Source organism: Anoplophora glabripennis, unplaced genomic scaffold, assembly GCF_000390285.2.
Source record: "Anoplophora glabripennis isolate ALB-LARVAE unplaced genomic scaffold, Agla_2.0 scaffold251, whole genome shotgun sequence".
Lineage (NCBI taxonomy): Eukaryota > Metazoa > Arthropoda > Insecta > Coleoptera > Cerambycidae > Anoplophora > Anoplophora glabripennis.
The window spans coordinates 103,890-126,294 of record NW_019416333.1 but is presented as its reverse complement, the minus strand read 5'-3'; positions in this window follow the sequence as shown (position 1 = coordinate 126,294).

Sequence of the window (22,405 nt, the reverse complement as noted above, 5' to 3'; positions counted from 1 at the left end):
ATATTAATAGAGTGAATATTTCACTCAATCGAGTGTGGACAGAAATTGATACATTATTGAGTAAAATTGAGTTAATTTTTTTTACAGTGTATTAGCATAAAAATGATTTTATTTTATTAGCTTTTTTAAGTGCACATTTTTAACTGCAATTTCAACTAACTTCTGCACAACCTGTACATGTATACTTTATAAAATAAATAAGACGCTTTTTAAGCTCGAAAAAATATCACAAGTATCTCGGACTAAGTTTTAATGATCTAATACAGTGAAGAGTAAGAACCTTGCTGGATGGCCTCATACATTCGGAATGTAAATTAAATCCTTGATACCTTCCACGGATAACAAAAAAAGCCCTTGTTTTGATCTCGATCGTGATGTATTTCTTAGCTTAATTGATTTATTGTGAACAGTAAGCAGCAGACGTAATTAGGGTTAGTTATATACTTTACAGAATACTAGCGAATTTATTGCTATCTTCATCAGCAGTTACCAGCCATAATAAACTATAAATAGGGCATTACGCTTTACTTATTGGATAAATCGTTAGTTGTAGTGCAGTTTTTTGAGCACTATTTATTGGGATTAGTATTTGTTATCTGGAATTCCACGCTGTGCCACACGAGGCAGACTTTGTGTCTTCCTTATTTAATATCGACTTTATAAAGAAGTGTCCCTTGGGAACACATGTTGTTAATAACATACATTTTCGCTGTCGCCTAGGCATAAGGTAAAATTATTCTGTAATATTTAAATCCGAGGGAAGAAAATCATCTAGTTTAGTGAACAAATTAAAATAACAGCCAATATTTTGAGTTGAATGGATTATAGGATTTTAAAAGGAACTATGATGTTCAAGATTGCATGAATCGTTCAAATGGTCATTTTAGTTGAAAAAACCGCGGAGTGCCATTAAATTAGAGAGTGAAAATTGGAGATAGGGGTGAAAATACGCCCCTTTCAGTTTTTTAATTGTAGCTCGAAAACGAATTAAAATTTCGCTATAGTTTATAGAAAAAATTAATTAGAAAATTGAATTTCTTTAAACTTTAAAATTGAATTGAATTTATTTAAACGAAAAATTTTATGCAAAAAAATAAACAATTTAAAAAAAGTAAAAGATAATTTTTTTTATTAAAACTAGATGAGATTCCCTTCACAATGATGCGTTTTCAAATGTTTTTGGACTAATATTGACTGAGTTATAACCGGTCAAACTTAAACATTTTTTAGATTTTCGTCGTTTTTAACATAATGATTATAATTCATATTATTTTTACAACAAACTGGTTCTTTACTTTATAAAAAATTATTTAAAAAGTTTTATTTGTTAATAATATATAGAGATGTTCACAACTTAGAGTCAAAAAAGTAAAAAAAATCAAAAAATCTCATTTTTTGCTTTTTTTAAATTGTTTATTAAGGATTTTTTACATAAAATTATTCTTTTAAATTTTTTAAATAAGCCATTTTGATGAGAAATTCAATTCTCTACAAAATGTTTCCTATGAACTATACCGAAATTTTGCTTCGAATTCGTGTTATATTTTAAAAAAATGCAAAAGTGCATTTTCACCCTTATCTTCAATTTCAACCCTCTAATTTAATAGCACCCCGCGGTTTTTTCATTTTTAATGACCCTTCAATCAAGTCATGTGATGAAAATCCTTGAACTTCTTGTTTCCTTCCTTTTTTGCAAAAAATGAGAATTAAAATGTATAAGGGTAAACGCGACGAAAATCGAAAAAATTGCTAATTGTAAGTTTGAGCGACCATATATCAGTCAATTTTCATCCAAAAATACTTTACAACCCCTTATTTTGATGAAAATGTTATCTACTTTTTTTTATGAAGCAATGCCTATACCTATCTTTACTCAAAAAAAAGCTAGAGGCATAAAAGTAAAAAAAATAAAAAAATCGAATTTTTTGCTTTTTTCAAATTGTTTATTAACGATTTTTTGCATGAAATTTTCCTTTTATATTTTTGAAATGAGCCATTTCGATGGAAAATTCAATTCTCTAAATAATTTTTCCTATGAACTATAGTGAAATTTTGCCTCGTTTTCGAGCTACAATTAAAAAACTGAAAGGGGTGCATTTTCACCCCTATCTCCAATTTCCACCCTCTTGGATATAATCAATAGCCTGTTATTAGATTATACGTTAGGAATGTATACCTTCAACAATGTCCGAGTCCCATGTGATTAAATAGCTTTTGGTACTAAGTAAATTTAATTTCCTTAAGTTGGTGTTTAAGAAATTACCAAAGAAAAATCACTAACTAGGACCTTAGATCAAATATAAATCCAGCATTCGCACTTTGTTTGGTCTGTTTGTATCTGTTATTAGTATGAGTATATTTCAGTGTTAAATAACATAAAAAAACAGTGTTTTTCCGGAAATGGGAAAATTTAAACGAATGATTCAAAGTTATGTTTTATTCATTTGTCACTAGGATTTTTGTGTAGAAATGACTTTCCAGATAAAGCTTATCTTACTCTTTGCAGTATACAGGGTGAGTCAGAAAGAATGGGTCAACACTAAGCTGGAGATACTAGACACCAAAATATTATGTTTGAGCTCATCCTGCCTTATACGAGTGTCGCTGGTTTAAGAAATACAGGGTGTTCAAGGATTAAAGTTTATTCTGAAATTTCTCAATAATTAATAATGTTTTGATAGCATGACCCTGAAAATTGGTAGTTTTGGTATTTTTGGAGTGAATATTACGTATTTGAAGCTTTTATTGACGTTGCTCCTAGAGGGCGATAGATTATTATTTAGGTAAATCAAAACATATTTTTTATCTGTAGAGCTATGCTTAAAAAAGTTGAACATCTAAAAGAACGTTCAATTCTACAGGGATGGCCAGAAGCACGGAATAAAATTCATATCTTTTGAATGAGTTATTTTTTTTAAAACGCCGAAACACGTTAACTGATTTTGATTTTTTCCCATCTTTCGGTTATATAATAATTAATTTTTCTTCAACCCCCTAACCCCTAGCTACCTCTACTTTTTTTTTCAAATGGAAACATAAGGCATGAGGGGGCTCGTTGATAAGCTTATAGAAAACCGAATCCAGCCATACCAATTAAACAAGTTTTATTATTATTAAAAGACTGTTGCTGAAATCTAAAGGAAGACACAAAAAAAGCACATAAAAGAAAAGCGATTCGAAGATCATTCCAGGAACAAAGTAAGCGTTCTCACCCGAATTTCGATTAATACATGTATACTGTGAGAAGCGAATTGATTTGTTGAAGGCTTTCAAAAGTTTTTTTTAATCTAGTTTTTGTGCAATCACGCAAAACCGAGAGAGGATGGTAGACAGAAAGGCAAGAAAGCAAACTGATAAGGAGGCAGACAGACTATCACTGGATATTTAGAGGGTGGCAGAAAAACTGACAGAAACATTTAGTCATTTAGTGAGACAGAAAGACAGACAAAATTGCCGCCAAAAAGGCAGGATGTCAGGTACATGGACAGAGAGAAAATACAAGCGAACTATAAATACAGTGTAACAAATTTTTTCCAACTTTTTTCATTTCCTATTCTTACTGTAACCCTCAAACGACCTTGAAAATAAGGTGATTTTCTTAGTTTAACCTTCAACTGACCTTGATAGAGCTTAACCGACCTCAGCATCGGAATCAGCGACCCCAAACACCCCTGGGTTTCTAGGTAGAGTCCGGTAATTTTGTTCAAACTAAATGTTGACCTGTGCTATAAAAAATTCTCAAAATATAAAGAAGCGACCTGTTTTTAAGTTTTTCACAAATCTTGTTAATTTTTCTTCCACATTCATTATTCTTGGCTTTCGTTACACACTGTATAATAAATGTGTTCTGGTGTCAAGAGTTACTTTTGATTAGACAAAATTGTAAACTATTCTTGATACTAGCTAGATAAGTATTAGCAACGGTAGGAAAATCAGTACGTATCGTTCAAAACATTAAATATTTAATTGATACTAATAGCAATTAATAGTTTAAAACAGCAGGTAGCTGCAGAGGAATCAGCATATCGATAGAAAAATATTCTTATTATATTAAAATCAATATATTTGCAGACTTTATATATTTTATAACAACCAAGATATTTTAATCACTTAATTAAGGATAAAAGTTTTAAGGCAATCAATTTTATAGTTTAGCTAGAATTCGTTTTAATAGGTAAACTTTAGGAATGCTGATTATTATCAGTAAGGTAAACGACATCGATAATTAATAAATATAAATATTCAACGGCTTTATTTTAAGTGAACTAAACCTCTCTAAAGAGATTTCATTTCCTCGTCAATAAAGAAACTATATACGTCTGTTTATGTTCACTATTTGCCCATCTAGCCTATTGAATATATAGAGTGGGTAGTTTTGTATTGGTTATACCTAAGTAACTGCATTTAGTCTGAACAGAATCAGTAGTTAGATGGTCTGTTATCTACTAATACAATACGGAAATAGAAATAAATTTGTTTATTAACCAACTTTCAAGGTTTTGCAGGAGGTATGAATACGCTAATACGCATTCGCCAGATGTCATCTAAGAAATTAATTGAAAAGTTTGAAGTGTCTAAAATTATACGAAGAATTTTGTAACTGCATGCAAAAATGAGCTGAAAATGATCATCGAAATTGGTCCGCCGGCGCCGGCCAATATTGATAGTATAAATAGTAGTATTATTTCTCTATTATGCACTGCAAAACATCGAAACATGTTTCGATGTTTTGCAGTGAATTTCATAATTGTTCAGTCAATAAGGAATTGAAGCCCTCACAATGTCCTGAAGGGGTAGCAGCATTGGGTTTGGGATCTCCTTCAGACTTTAAGCTAACGATAATACTGCCTAGACAAGAGGAAGATAAAGTAGTGATTTCAGTGGCAATATTCATTGTTTGAATTAGTTCATAAGTGATGAAGGTTTTTAAAAGATGCTTTATAGATTCAGATGTTCTAACTAACAATACTTACTTAATAAAATGCTTGTAGTTATGGAAAATATAGTTAATCACATATCGAAGTTTGTTAATTAAATACGTCATCTTTAATGGATCATCTATAAAAGGTAATTGATACAATGAAACACAAATTGTATTAGTCATTGTCAGGTTGAAGAAAACGGTTGGTCTATTTTATTATCGTTTATCAAGTATTAAGGTCAGTAAGTGTTCACTGGTTGAGGATATGTTTGGAGATCAAGACGAAGTATAAAAAAAGTCGTACATTAAAAAGTTTATTTTTAATATAGGCGATATAGCTTGTATATTGCTAGGAAACGGAATAGGAAAACAACGTCATATCACTCTAGGGCAAAATAAGCGGATCTAATTATTATAGATTATATTTTGACCCTATTTTATAACCTTCTTTTCTGCAAGGGTAGAGAAGTAAATATGCCTTGTATAAATGAAACAGACAAATGAAAGAACAAAGTTTATTAACATTAATATTTGATATTGCTTTAAATTAGTAACAAAAATCATTTAAAACCGTCTTTAAAAACGAAAGTACAGTATGAGAAGCAACCTTTAACAGTAACACCAGAAAACTACCCTAAATTTTCTTTTCCAACGAATAAATGTTCATTTTCCCTCACAATCAATTCAGAAAAATTGTCATCACTGGTTCTTTCGATATATTTTGTTCTTGGACGTTATGCTATCTTCTACATATCCTGATGCTACAGTATCACTCTTCCATTTTCCACGTGTTTTCAATGTGATCATATCTGCACCTATCTATGAGAAGAGTTGCCGATGTACGACGCAAACAATGACTTGTGTACATTTTAGCATTTTCGTAACTGAGATATTTTGCAATCCTGGACGGTATGCTACCGAAGGTATTTTTGCCTACTGGTTGTGCAGTATGTACATCGACCATTCTGATGTCAGAAAAAATCGCCGTTCTTTAGTTTCTTTTGGTTGTAAAAATATATTCTGCCGATACAATTGGAAATCGTGCATTTTATTTTCTTCCACAATAGTAAAAGATTTTGGCAAGTTTTTGTATCGTTCATTTTTACTACAACGATTTCTTTGTCATATAGCTTTACCGACTCATCTCTTCTTATTCCTCCAAAAACACCCTTTACTAGAACAACCTACAATAACAAAAACCTACTAAGCACATACGATAATATAGCCAATTATTTAATTTATATATATATATAATTATTTCAAAATATCCTCTCTTGTCAATATCTTAGATGTTTTTGGAATATATCCTTTCGATATTTGTTTCAAATAAGCCTTTAATCGATGACATTCTCCTATACCTATTTACTTTTCTGCGCACTAATAATGTGGTCTTCAACATTGAATACTTTGCCCACAATCATTCTCGTTGAATAAATGAACTTTAATTTACAAAAAAAAAACACGAAGATAGAACTTTTTTGTATAAGAGTTTTCTATTACAAATATCATCAGGAAGCTGTAGTTTAATTTTTATAGATTATACACGCCACACCCTGTATAATATGGAAATAAATGACATTAAAGATAAACTTATACAGAACACGCATTCCGAAGGAGTTCTGCCATTATTCTGGCAAATCAAGGAATATATATTTTAGGTCTTAAAAGGCACGGTGGGTGGCGTTCGTCCTCGTAGCTGAGGGATATATCGAAGACTCTGTGGAAAATAAAAATCAATTTTCAAACAAAATTTTAGATGTAAATTCTCGAAGAAATTCTACGGCGACATAAAGTGATATCGCAGTACAGAGTGTTATTACAAAATGTGCAGCAATTTAGCAACATCAGAAGATAACGTTGTTTTAAATCCGAATTCTATTGCCCCAGTTATTTTTTCATTGTTCACACTGTAATTTTAATTCTGTCTTTAATAAAAATTGATTTTTAAAATTCTACATTTATTAGGTTACTTATCAATCGCTAATTTGTAAACGTCATTTACAAATATATCAACAAATTCAGTAAAAGTGTCAAAGCAAAAAACAAAGCGTGCAAAAACAATATTTAGACTGTTGAAGTAAATGTACCTCGTCTACCTTGACTGAAAAAAAATGATTAACTTACAAATGGATCAAATTTCCGAGTACATTTAGTTAAGGTAATGTTAATTACATAACATGTAACATGTAACATGTTAATTAACATATTGTGATGCTCCAATTAAGATAATTAGTTGTTAATGTTTGTGTAGTTCTATGTAATGTGTAATATTGAGCGTCAGTGGAAATAAATTTTGAATATTATTTTTAGAAAATATATTTTTATTACTTACCAGGCTAGCTTTTTATTTGTTATCACTCGATTTGATTTTGAAATATAAATTGTAAATAAAAAAATTATATATATTTATCAAGTATTCTTGTTTTAAAATGGGATTCTATTTCACGTTTGATAATTTTAATGACAATTAGTTTACCTATGTCAATTTTGTATAAATAATAGACATCAAATTTAATAGAACGGAGGTCTTATCTCAGTAGTCGGTTCACAAAATAGGTTTTACTTGTAATTAACTTCGTTAAAAAATTAAATAATATTGTTGTAATCTGTGTTTAAATTTTTATATTGACACAATAAATTATAAATTTATAATCTTTTTAAAAAAAATGTCCCTATTTATCCTGCCATAACTTATTTCCTCTACAAACTAACATTTCCTTATTACCTGTACATACATATCTATTGTCCTTTCTTTCTTTTAATGTCCACGATTTGTTAAGTAGTAATTCTCTTTCTATTTCTCTCCTGTCTTCTTCCTTCTTTTCGTCCACTCACTCTCTCCTTTTTGTCAATTTGTTCCTTTCTCTGTCTCTTGTATCGCTCTGCTGGCTGCAATTTCCTGACTCGCCTTAATAGCTCCTACTCCTTATCTCCTTTATTCCTATTTGATTATTCCTGTTTAGTTATCTGTCAAACTTCATGTACACCCTTATTCTTTCTTCAAACACAATTTTTCTCTAATTTTAATTTTCTCTGTTGTTATCTTCTTTCCTTTATAGTTTCCTGCACGATAAACAACAATTTTGTATTCTCCTTACTCCTTAAGAAAATTTTCTTTCTTTTTCTCAGCATCTGATTATCACTATCAGCTTCGTGTTCTTTTCCTTTCGTCTTCTTTAATTTATTTAACTTTTTCTAATACCATCTTCTTTTTCTGTTGTGACAATAATTATATCTCCTCTCTCCTGTCTTATTTATTTTATTATTTTTTTCTGTCTCCTTGATTACCACTGCACTACAATCTTATTTTTAAATACAATTTTTTCTTAACTTATGCTTTTTAATTTAACGAATCAGATTGCTTTTTAATTTTACATTTCCAATTTAACCTTTGCAATATTACTTAATCTTTATTTTACTATATACCCTTATTTTATGACAACTTTTATTAATTTAGATTATATTTCATCAAAATTTATATTTTACTTTAAATTGTCATTTTGCATCTAATTGTCATCTTAATTTCAAATCTATTACTTAACTCTTGCATTGTCATTCTTTTACATTAATCTATTTTCATCCTAATACTGAAACTTAAACTTTTGATTCATTTCAATATATTTCTTCTGTTATAATTCTATCATTTTGTTTACTTTTGAGAAACTCTGGGCTCCATTGCTTGCTATTCAATACAACATTGAATGCTCATAATTTTCAGAAACGTGACTGTTTTAGAAGTGAAACGAGAAATACGCGATTTTAACACAAAATAAGCACACTGAAAGGACATACCTGTTCTTAGTTCGCGGATAATTATATACAATAATCTGATTCTGTCTATAAGTATATCATATTAATGACTTTTAAATCCTATTACATACATACATATACATGCATTTCAAATACCGCATATGTGTTTATGGAACTTTTTAATTTTTTGAATAAATTTAATATATAGCATAGGTTAAGTGTTACTTATGAAACAATATGCTACCTGTTTATTTCTATGGAATGCAGTTAATTTATTTGCGTTATATTTTTACACAGGTGGTTGTTTGTGGCAAATAATAGCAAACCGTAAAACTGTATTAAAACCTAATGACCGCTTAAATACGTGTTTATCTGCGTGTAGCATATGGTCGCATGGACAAAGGAACAACAACTTAAGTGTTATGGTATATTTTGCTGTAAAAATTATTATTAAGTGTGGCATAAATCAATGACTGAGATATAAAGCACTTTATTAACGAAAGCATTTATGTTTTCCTTACTCGAGTAATATTGGATTTTTTTTTAATTGTGCATAGTTTGACGCGTTGTACCTTCATCAGACAATGGCAAATTCAAATTTAGTGCACCATGTAAAAAATTCAAAATATTCAGTACATTCCGAAATGAAGGACATTTTTTGGACATTTAATATTTTTTGATGAAAAAATGTAGGTTTTTGTAAGAAAAACATTTTCAATTTAAAAAATTGAATAAAAGATGCAAAATTTATGACTGATTTTTAGCAAAAGTGACAATTTCAGTCATTCGAATCAGAATCATCGTAGAGATTTGAGTTCGAGGGCTTCTTTGGGATATTTTGAGATTAACAAAAAAAACCGCAAATATCCTTAGTCTATTCATTATTTTTAAAGTTATTTCAAGTTTAGCAAAAATCCTTAAATACGCAATATTTTACCTTTTCGTGATTGGATATTTTTTTATCAAAAATCGACAAGGACGTCTTATCAAGAATATTTTGAAGTTTTCAAAATCCTGCTTAGATTTTCTGTACGATCATTAGTGCTCAATTAATTAATTTTATCAAAAAAGTCACTATTGCTTTGAATGACGATAACTCTGCTGCAAATCATCGTACAAATCTCTTGAGTAGCTCAATTTAAAAGAGATGAACCAAGTTAAAGGAGCTGACAGGTGGGATTGCCAAAAAAATTATTGCATCCCGTGGACCTTTTGAAACGGAAGCAAAAATTTTGAAAAATTTTATTTCGCTGGATTTCTGATGATTTCTTAACAATACAAATTTTTGATTTTCAGATATTGAAATTAGAAACGTCAAACTTCAATTTGCTTATTATTTTGTTACTCTAGGATCAATTTTCGTGAAGTTATTTTTTTATCCTTCAATTTTTGTGACTAGTTTATAAGTAAAAAATATATCTTTTATTTTATAATCTTAATTTAATTCGAGCAAAATGGAAATATGTATGAAAAATACACGCAATTTCTTTAAAATTTTGAAACCAGCATGACTACATGTCATTTCCTTTACTATTTTAACAACACACACCACACTCGTTTAATAAACATTTTAATAAAAAAGTCCATATCACTAAATGGTTCCAAGTTTATTATAAAACATTGCATTTTAATTTTGAAAGTGGGAATTTGCATTATTTTCAGTAACAGTTAATTAATTTTTAATTTGTGGTCTGGATTTACTTATTCCAAATTCATGTTAAATATGCAGTCCAATACAAGTCCAAATAATATAAAAATATAAATACAGAGTATGCACAAAGTAGATAACTAAAATAAAATACAAATAAAGACAAAATACACTACAAATAATAACAACAACAATAACAAAATACTGAAATATATCTTTGTATAAAATTCATTAAATAATTTTATTTCTTTTAACTGCTCAAAAATGTATACAGGGTATAAGAAGTTTGACTGCCATTACTTTAGCATGAGATAGAAATAAATGAACAAAAAAAGTTGTATATTACAAGGGCGTAAGTTTAACAGTTTTAACAGTTTTCAAAATACAGAGAGTATTAATATTGGGGAGTTTCATCACAACGTGACAACAGCGCTTAATCTAACGCAACACAGCTGATGAACACCACGTGGCAGACTTGTCCTACAGAAAAAACGTAAACAACTATTGTGAAACATTTAGTAAATTTCAAGACAATTGTTTTCCAGTTTTTAAATAAATAAAACAGAATGTATCGATTTTGTAGTACGAACATAGCGCATAAATTTTAGCTGGAACTTTAGTAATTATGAATCTCTTAAAACAGGAACTTAATTTTTAATCAAATTATGTATTTGAAATATATGTAATTAAAGTAAACAAAGATTCACGCCGTCCAAATAATCACACGTATTAAAAATAATTTATATACTTACCAAAAAGCAAAATTCAGTAATGCACAAGTACAAAACAAACTACAACATAAGCTTAAATTGTCCACCACCATTTTCGATGCACGCCTTGGAATCAAATTTTCGCGCACTCGCTCGCAAAAAACACTCAGACACGGTCGAATCCAGATACCAACTGAATTGCGTATTGGTGGTTGCTGGGCACCTTAGTACCTCGCCATTGCCCGATATGAATTTTATCGAATTTTAATTTAATTTATTACAACGCTAATTATTTTTTAGAATTAAGCATAAAGAAATTCAAAAAAGTGATAAATATTGTACTTTATGGTATTCTGTGTATGCAGTTGTGTCAATAATCCTTAATTAATCGACTTTTTTATATCAAGTTGGAGATTTTGATCATTTTTTTCTCGGAAATGATTAAGTTTAGGACCCATGTCATATAAGGTTTTTTTGTTTATTTTAATGTATTCTATCGTCTGTTAAAATTAAAGCAGTCAAACATTCTGTATAATATATCTGTCAAAACTTTTAAAATAATCTGAGTCCGGTCCAGTGCAAATTATTTACACTGCTTATGAAAGAAGTTCTTACTTTTTTCTAGAAAGAAACGCGTGTGTAATGCCAGTATCAATCAGTTTTGTTAGTCAATTGCATGTCGTGGGTCTTCCGCCGTGATTATTGTTTCCTATTGTTTTAAAAAAGCGAGACGGTTAATTTATTTTTTTAAGTGAGAAGTGTCGTGAAAGTGAAGTTTCTGTAATTTACTTACATTTAAACAAGTTTTAGAGATTGAAAACAGTTTTTCTTCGGATGTAAGAAGTTGACTCATTGCGGTTTTTACACTTGGTAAGTTTGCATACATATTTTCAATCAAATAATTTCCACGCAGGAAAAAATATAATATATATATAATATAATATAATATAATATAATATAATATAATATAAAATATAATATAATAATAAATAATTGCCGGTCTGTTTTCGCCAACTTACTTTGGAACCACGATCTCTCTAGTCCTTTCTAATTTTTGTGTTGCGACGGTATTGACTTTTCTTTTAAGAAAAGATAGCTTATTATAGCTTGTTTTATTATTTAACTATTTCATCTCGTATCTTTTTAAAACCGGGGAACAGAGTGATCACTGATCACTGTTTAACAGAAAATAGTCTAAAAAACTGTAGTTTTATTTAGAAGATATTTTATACTTAATATCTTTTAGACTTTTTTAATAAATATAAGGTCGGTTATTCAAAAAAAAGACTACTTCGTATAAATACATTGCTAGGTATAGGTACAATACAAATTATCGCCAACTTATTGTTTTTAAACTCGTTTTTAAATTAAAAAGAAAATGTAAAAACCAAATTCTTACTCATTCCAATAACAAGACATGTAATTAGCCTAGTACTTTTAACTATTCATTTCATAAAGAGGCCTGATTAGATGATTAAAACCCATGGGTTTTCTAAGAACTAATGGGTACTAGAAAAAAATTGCAAAGATTGTCGAAGTACGGCATCTCCTTAATTAAAAGCCATTAGAATTCTATTGTGGAATTGATTGAATAATTTGTCCAGCCCACAATGTAAATTTTGTGCTCCTTATTCGTTTACAATATAAATATGCAAAAAAATTAACATATCAGGTTATTGCAACCGAGTGATTAATTATCTGGAAATGATTAACTATCCGCAACGGAAACAATGTGTTGGTTTACATTTAAAGCCTTTCAAATCGTTAATTGTCCAACATTAATATTGACATCTATATAATGGTTTTGTAAACCGTATAAAACACCGGGAAAGTCATTGAACAACAGGAATTGTTTAGTAACATTGTAATAAGGGCGCTTGCAAAAATTATTTCCTACACTGGGAGAAACATTAGTTTGCATTAAACCATTTCCGTTTGTTGTAAATTAATCCTAGGTTCCAGACAAAATTGTGGACTACATGTACGTCAAAAAGTAAGACGGAAACAATTTTTAAGCATTCTTTTTACAATAATATCGAACAGTTCCTGTTTAATGATTTTACCTCGTATAAAGTTATTTCACAGCTACCGCAGTGATATTATTTTATTATTTACAACTACTTTTAATCCCGTTTCATTTTAACTAACCTTTTTATAGTTAGTTTGCGTTTACGGAGGCATGATATAATTTTTAATAAGGTAATAAATTAATTATCTTGCTGTGGTGCGGTTATTACCAGTAAGCTACTACTTAACAGCGAAAGAGATTAGTATCTGGATTGCGAGCGATATGTCGATTGTAGGTAGTTCCATGACCCTCTTTCGTGAATTTGAAATTTATACATGAATTTGTCAGTTTTATTAAAATTACCAATTTATTAACATATTGAATGCTTTCTTTGAAGTTGTGGTGTGCTATTTTGACTGTTTTCTTGAAATATTAGGACAGACGTTCGTGATAGTGAAAATCTAGAGGTGCCCTTGATTACTGAATTTTGAATCACTTCGATTTAAGATGCAGCAAATATGTACTGTGCACACCGTGATAATATGAAAATGTGGAAATTGTGAATTCTTAAATTAATTAATAAAATGAAAAATGTGAAAATTGATTTTTTAACAAATGTATGAATACCAGTTTTTGATTTAGAACCTTTTAGGATTATGTTACGTCGATTTGGAACTATTTTAGAGTTTATACTTTCATACGGAAATATACCCACCACATAAAAATCCAAGACTGGAGCGCAGAGTGTACATAAAATAAATCATTGTAGTAATTGTACAGTCGATTAAAATAAAAGACGTCTAATAGTGATATATGGCAACATTTAGAATGTACTCTACTCTATATTAATTAGTACGACACTAATTTGAAGTCTCTTAAGAGGAAATTTTAATAGTTTTTTGCCTGTTTATGACGATATTCATTATACAGGGTGTCCCAATATTTTGTGAACATAAAATTATTACAGATACTTGTTATCAAAATAAGATAATTTACTTAAATTCGTCTCTATCCAAATATGTTTTAAGTTTTCAATGTATTATTTTCTTTCCAAATAACTCGGATTTAAATTAAATTTGGAATGCCAGTATATGGATACTATATTTTGACGTTGTAGCCGAAGTAATTGTTGTTACAGAAATGTGACGGTTACTCCCTCTCTCTAATATACAGGCTGCTACAAATTCGCTTCTCACTACAGGGATCTCGGAAACGGTAAGAGGTACGAAGTAGCTTAAATGGGACAAAGTTGCGTGATCAGGGGACCAAGATTATGCCTCTAAAAAATCAAGGCTAACATGATTAGTTTTCGAAATATTTGAAAAAAAAAACGGAATTTTGGAAATCCGTTTTTGTTTCATTTCAGCTTTGTTTGAGGTGATATTGAAAAAAGAAGAACACTTTCTCATGGCCACTTTTTTGCCCTTCATCGAATGGCATAATCAATTTTTACATGTAACGTTTTGTCTCTCCAGGACCATCATCAAATTCATTTTTTTAAATACGACCCTGCAAATTTTATTACATTTTTTCCAAGCCTTCATGATCCCCAATACTGTACTGCTTCAGCTCGAACCAGATTCAGACGTTTTGTCTCGAAAATTCATCTTCAGTGTATTTGTTTCAAATTTATCTAAATTTTTTATTAAGATTTCTTTGTTTTTTGAATTATCGTACAGTGTCGTTAGACCCTGTGAAATCCATCTAGTTATTTAAACTATTACCAACACGCGTTACAATAACACATTTATTATTATTAAGTATTACCATCACTTGGTCATGCATAACTCAGTAAGTTGTTGCGTCAAAATTAAAACAATATTACAATTTTAAATTTACATATTATGATAAATTAATTCTTAAAAATGCATATGAATAACCAAAACGCCAACTGAATATTATTCTTTAATTTAAGTAAATTTCAAAAACACTTTTGTTTTGTCAAAGGTTGAAAATGAAGATCAGCGTAATATTATCGGAATTTATTACAAGTATCTATAACCGCAACTGTGAAAGAGCATGTGAGATGTATTTGTACGAATATCCTGAAAAAAATGGATCGGAATTTGTTTGAATTTTGAGCATTCGAGAAGCTTACTATGGACACGGGAATAAAACTCTAATAATTTTTTATTTTAATGCGTGGTGGTAATATTTTAAATAACCAGATGGATTTCACAGGCTCTAACGACTCTTAAAGTGTACGATAATTCAATAAACAAAGAAATCTAAATAAAAAATTTAGATAAATTTTGGAACGAATACACTGAAGATGAATTTTTCGAGACAAAACGTCTGAATCTGGTCGGGCTGAGGCAGTACAGAATTGGGGATCACGAAGGCTTGCAAAAAATGTAATACAATTTCTAGGGTCATATTTAAGAAAATGAAGTTGATGATGGTCCTGGAGATACGAAACGTTATATATAAAAATTGATTATGCCATTCGATAGAGGGCAAAAAGTGGCTATGAGAAAGTGTTCTTCGTTTTTCAATATCACCTCAAACAAGGCTGAAATGAAACAAAAACGAATTTCCAAAATTTCAGTTTTTTTTCAAATATTTCGAAAACTAATCATGTCAGCCTTGATTTTTTTAGAGGCATAATGTTGGCCCCCTGCTTACGCAACTTTGACCCCATTTAAACTAGTTTGTATCTCTTACCGTTTTCGAGATCCCTGTAGTGAGAAGCGAATTTGTAACGGTCTGTATATGAATCCATATTTTTTTATAAATAACTTCAGTTCTTATTTGTTTGTAAAGATAGATGTTTTTTAAAGTTTTTATCCTCGTAATTTTGTTGTCTTTCTAACGGTTTGACATAATTCATTCTTTTATTAATTATCAACATAAGTCTGATTAATTGTATCCCAAATTTTATTTATTTGATAATAATAACGAAATAATGTGTTGAAAATTATTTTTGTCGTTCTCTAGTAAAAACAAGCAATTTTGGATACAGATAAGTTTAACTACATCATTTTATTTTGACCTCAAAAATTTGCGGTACCTAGCTCATGTACACAGAATTCTGAAACACCTATACATTTCCAAACATTTATAACAAACGAATAATTCAGTGATTTTACAGGTTGAAAATGTTGCGGTTAACTGTGAAGGAAGCTAATTTTTGTCTTAGTCATTGGACTTGGATGGAACAACTAAAGTAAGTAAGATAAGATACTTATTTACCTTTAATGTAGCTTATGATAAAATTTTTCCTTTGATTATTTACTTTTGTCTCGTTACTTTCACAAGTCTCATCATAAATGTGTTTTTGGGTAATGAGCAACATTACCCGATGTTCTTAATTTCACTGTAGCTACTCTTAAAAGAACTATTTTGGCATTAAACAAACCTTTGTGAGAAATAAATTTTATGTAACAAAAAATCACACCTCGAAAAAAGTAAACAAAAGGACACACCACTACGAAAATCAGTTATAGTTTCCAAAACACAAATGACTGCATGCCTATTTTAATTTTAGATTTACAGTTTAAATTTTGCGTTATTCCTGTGATACTTATTCCATTAGATATTACATATTCGTCCTATAATATCAGTAGTCAAATAGGATCCAAGTCCACAAAGTACTCTAACATCATATTTCACTGTTTAATAATCATGTTATCTTGAAATTTTCTGTTATCTTTATTATTTTCCTACTCCAACATTTTAATCGAACTCCATTCTAGTTGGCTGTTTATTTTTGCAGATTCTCGCACTTTCATGTATTCTAATTTTCATTAAAAACTTTTTTTTACTTAGTGTGCGAAATCTACTTCTCATTAAGCAAAAAAATCACGATTTGAAGGATATTTTTATCCCAAAATATTATTGTTTGCATTTTAAAATTTATTTTTCTTTTTAGTGAGACAAAAAGTCAATTAAATAAATCAGCAGATACTAAATAATACATTTTCATTTTTTAAATCCATAAACGTTAGAAAAATATCTAGAAACCATCTTATCAAAAAGAAGTAAATTTTCAATGAGTAAGAAAATAAAACTACCTATCTAATTATTATTAAGCGAAAGGTTCGTTGACCGAAGTTTCTTCTGAGAGACTTTGTTGCAATTAGTCGGATTTAAAGTATAACATGTGTATATATTTTTGCAGCTATTTGGAATGCAGTCACTATTAATCAAACTTGTTTAAAGTTCCAATCGTATTGAATATATATCAATAAATCTAGAAAATTTTTATGCTATTACAGTTTAGAAATATAAATTCAGTTAATCACTTGAATAAATTCTGTTCAAGGAGAGTTTGTTTTGATAGAAATATATTTCTATCAAATCTATTCTAGAGGAAATTTTAGAAAGTAGATCTAGCTTTTCAGCTTACTATAAGTTTCAACTGATTCTAAACAATTTTGTTAAATTCTCATCAAGTAGTGAAATTATGTATTCTCTTTGATACCAAATATAACTCTCTACACACAAACTAGTCAATAAACTAATAAAAGAATTATCTCTTCAAGTAGTATAATCAAAGGAATGAATACCTGTACTTCTGAATGATTTTGGAAATTTTTAAAGGAATTGCTTCTTATAACATCGCTTTGTATAAAAACCAACACGAAATTCAGCCACGATACTTTAATTTACATACGCCTGCATTTGAAGGATTACTTTTCCCCTTTTTGGAATGAAATTAACAATCTGTATGTATATTAAGATAGATATACAGGGTGTTCCTAAATATCATGTACGTAAGGAAGGGGATAATTCTTTGGCTTATTTCATGACTAAAAGTTCATATAAACATAGCTCCGCAAACGCTTCGTTACCGATCTACAGGGTGTTGAAGTATTTAAGATTTTTTTAGTTTTTTCTCTATAGCTCCCACAGTTTTTGAGATATTTAGCTCAAATTTGGAATATAGGTTACGCTGTAGGGCTTACATCATTGGATATGCCAAATGGTTGTGATATTCTACAGAGTGATATTTTTTCGGGGTTCATGCCCCCTTTTCTTCCCATGAACTTTTGTGCGGTGCGCCTCTGGTAGATTCTAAAATCAAAATTGGATTTTATGTTTTGTTGAGAAACTTTTTTGCCTCTTATGAATGTTTCGTATCTGCGACCGTTATCGAGAAAAGAAATAAACAACGATTTTATGTAATTCGTTAGATGAAAAAATTCTTAAAATGGTCCAGTAGGCTCTGGCTTTAATTAGATAATCTCTTGTTTCTATTAATTTTGACAGTTCATTCGTCACTACTTGTTAAAAACTAAAGTTGGGATGATCTATTTCAAAATTCGTAAAATTTAGCAATTTATGAGATTATAATGCGTATTTAAAACACTTTTACAGTTTGTAACATAAACCTTTAATTTTTAAACATATGCAGAACTAAGTTACTATTTCAAATGCGAACTATCAAAATTAATAGAAATAAGAAATTATTTAAATAAAGTCAGAGCCTACTGGATCATTTTAAGAATTTAAATTTCATCTAACAAATTACATAAAATCGTTTATTTTCGTTTTTAAACGGTCGCAGATACGAAAAAATGATAAGAGGCAAAAAAGTTTCTCAACAAAATATAAAATTCAATTTTGATTTTAGAATCTACCAGCGGCGCACCGCACAAAAGTTCAGGGAAAAAAAAGGGCATGAACCCCGAAAAAATATCACTCTGTAGAATATCACGACCATTTGGCATGCCCAATGATGTAAGCCCTACAGCGTAACCTATATTCCAAATTTCAGCTGAATTTCTCAAAAACTGTGGGAGCTATATAGAGAAAAAACTAAAAAAATCTTAAAATTTCAACACCCTGTAGATCGGTAACGATGGGTTTGCGGACCTATGTTTATATGAACTTTTTAGTCATGAAATAAGCCAAAGAATTACCCCCTTCCTTTTGTACATGATATTTAGGAACACCCTGTATATTGGATTATATTTACAGTAGGGTGGCCAAAAAAAACGATTTTTTTTTCTTGTCTCTTGTGAAAATATGTTAGTTTATCATACTTTAAGAGCCCCCTCCTTAAAAAGTTACAATAACAAACATTATACAAAAATGTAGTCTATTGTATTGGAACTAGTCATGACTTAATCAACATTACTGTGAAAAACAATCGCTGTCATTCCTGTCACAAACTTGTTTACATATTAGTTGCTATGTTCTTAAAAAGATCACTCCACGAAGAAAAATCGGACAATTCACATAATGACTGTTAAAGAGGATAACCAAATACAGAAAATATTAAACAATTTTGATTGTAACTAATAAATATGACAATAACTAAAACACAAAACAAAATATAAAATTATGATTATTACTTTAAAAAATTTTCGATATGCATGCCTCCTACTTTTAAGCTTTTATCCAACCTTTTCCTATCTTCCCTTGTAGCTTTAAACAACGTTTCTGTTGAAAGATTTTTACAAACATGTCGAATCTTTTGCTTTAAATGTTCCGAACTTCTTATGGGTGTCTCATATACTTGATTTTTTAATGTTCCCCATAAAAAATAGTCTAGGGGTGTTAAGTCTGGAAACTTTGAAGCCCATTCTACAGGTGCATCAATTCCAATGCACTTAGTTTCGAAATAATTTTTTAAAAAGTGTGTAAATAGCTATTAACATTCAATACATTTTCATATAAATATGGGCCAATTAAATGCATTCCAATAATGCCACACCAAACATTGATTTTGAATGAGATTAATATAGAGTGGATTTTCAGTGGCCCAGTAATGTTCGTTTCTTTTATTTGGCTTGTCATTACTTATAAACGACTCTCATCATTCCAAAGAATTTGTTGTAAGAGAATATTATCTATTTCCAAATTAACCATTATTTGGGCTGTATAATGTCTTTTTCAGCATGTATGTCAGATAAGTGCTCCAAGTTATTTATCCTATAATCATGGTAACCATTGGAGCTCAAAATTCTTTGCACAGAGCTTCTTTTTAAATTCAATGCAAAAGTGGCCTGTCGTATAGAATTTGTAGGATTTTCCTCAAAATATTGTAATACCCAAGCTACGGTAATATCGTTACACACTGATTTTGAAATTCCTTTCCCTTAATGAAAATGCATTTTTGACATTCACCATAAATTAAAATCATGGCAACTTTTTCATTGTTTGTGAACATTTTTTAATTTTTAGCAACTACTTACTAATTTGTTTATCAAGCAAAATATAGCGTTTGGCAGAAACTAATATGTAAACAGCCACTGCTTTCACAGCAATGTTGATTAAATCATGACTAATTCCAATATAATAGAATACATTTTTGTGTAATGTTTGTTATTATAACTTTTTAAGGAGAAGAGAGAGAGACAATATTTTTGCATAAAAAATAGATCATTCTTTTTATTTTCTGAAATTTGAAAACAATGTTTTTCAAGTGCAAAACAGACCTTAGCAAGTCCCGATTCACGACATCTAAACATATTTTTACTGTCGTTCGTCTGTTATGGGCCCGAGACGCGAACTTTGGAACACCCTGTACATATATTCATATAACTTTCGAAACGTTTTTATCAATAGTGTTGACAATTGGATTAAATCAATTGATATAAATTATTATTTTATATTTATAAGATACTCTGTGTTGTTACTGTCACCAAATGGAAATGTCAGCAAAATTTTATATAAAAAAAAATGAAATGGGATTACCAAATTGTTGATGTCTGGAACTGTAATTACTGATCTTTTTTTGAAAGTAGGTTTTTATGTTTTTTTTATCAGTTAGAGATGAACTAAACTAGGTACGGTTAACCACACACTGTGGAATTAAAATAGTTACATTACGGACCTAGAAGAAAATCATTTCAGAACGTATAATTATATTTTGCCGGTATCTACGAACTTCAAATACCTCGTGAAATGATACACATGCCTCCTGTAAACGAAAAGAGATAAATAGCTTCTTTTAATTAAGTCCTCATACCCATAGTTAAAATTAAATTGCGGATTATTATAGTAATCAGTTATTCGGCAACGATTTCAGAAAATATTAATCCGAGATGGTAAATTATCTGATGACCAATATACAGTTAACCCAAATTCAATTCAGTTTTAAATAATAATAATCAATAATCATCAGAACCTCTCATTAAAAACAGTTACCTTTTTTTGTAAAACCAAATTGAGGATTGACCTGCTGGAAGTTGTGAATTCTACAGCCACTTTACGACCGTCGGATTTTGCGTAATTATCAAAAAATGTCAGGCACCTTAATGGTTTTTCCTCGCCGAGTAATTGTGTACAATAATTTAGCTTGGAGGAAAATTGAGGTATAAGAAAGGTATCATGTTGGTAGTTATGTTAATTTTAAATTGACGGAATTTGCTTGGCATGCGGGTTCCAATATACGACTAGAGGGCGAAACTTGCTTAAAAGGTCTTCGCCCACACATTTATTTATTAGAAAAAAAAACTATTAAAATACATCAATTAACTATCGAATTATAATGGTTGGATAACAAGAACTACTTAAAAAAGAAACAAATTCCAACATTCACTAATTTTCAGCAAGGAAAAAATAATCATCTATGTAACATATAGGTAGGTAGTTGAGATTCAAGTGAATTTTAGAATTGAACAAGAAAATAAACTGTATTAAGTGACGGACCAAAAGGAATAAGAATTTTTTAAAATTTGATTAATACAATATACAGTGTGTCTTCGGATGGGGTGCGGATACCGCACTCTTGTAAACTTTTTTAATTGTTGATTTATGGGCAGTAATCAAATATGTAATAAAACATATAGGGCGTCCAAATTAGAACAAAAATTAACAACAACAACGAAGCAAGTTCTATTTAACGTAAATCTCCAAGCAATACACGTTTTTCCAATCATTTTCTAAATTCCTTGTATATAGACGAGATCAAATCTTCGTTTATGGTGGCAACAGCTTCCTGAATTTTTTACTTAAGTAAATCGATGTTATCGTCAAAATATTTCGAATACATATTTTGCTTTAGATACCCTGATAACAAATAATCTAATGGGTACAAGCCAGATTCTCACTAGAAGTGTGGAATGTGCAGGGTATCCGTCCTGTTGAAATATTAGTTTTCTTCTGAACTCTAAATTTTCGCCATTTATTTCTGCCAAAACAAAATTATTGAGAATTTCCAAATACAAATTTTGATTAAAATTTTCTTCCATGAAGTAAGGACCAATTATTTTATGATACATTCTGCCACAACAAATATTTGCGATATTATCTATAGAAAATTTGAATTATCTTTAGCCTATAGTATCTACAATTTTGAGAGGAACCCACGCTATTAGTTGTTAATGTTGATTTGTCAGTAAATTTATTTATTTATTTATTTATTTATTTAGTTTATTTTGCTTATATATGATACTGCATGAATGTATAGCAATGGT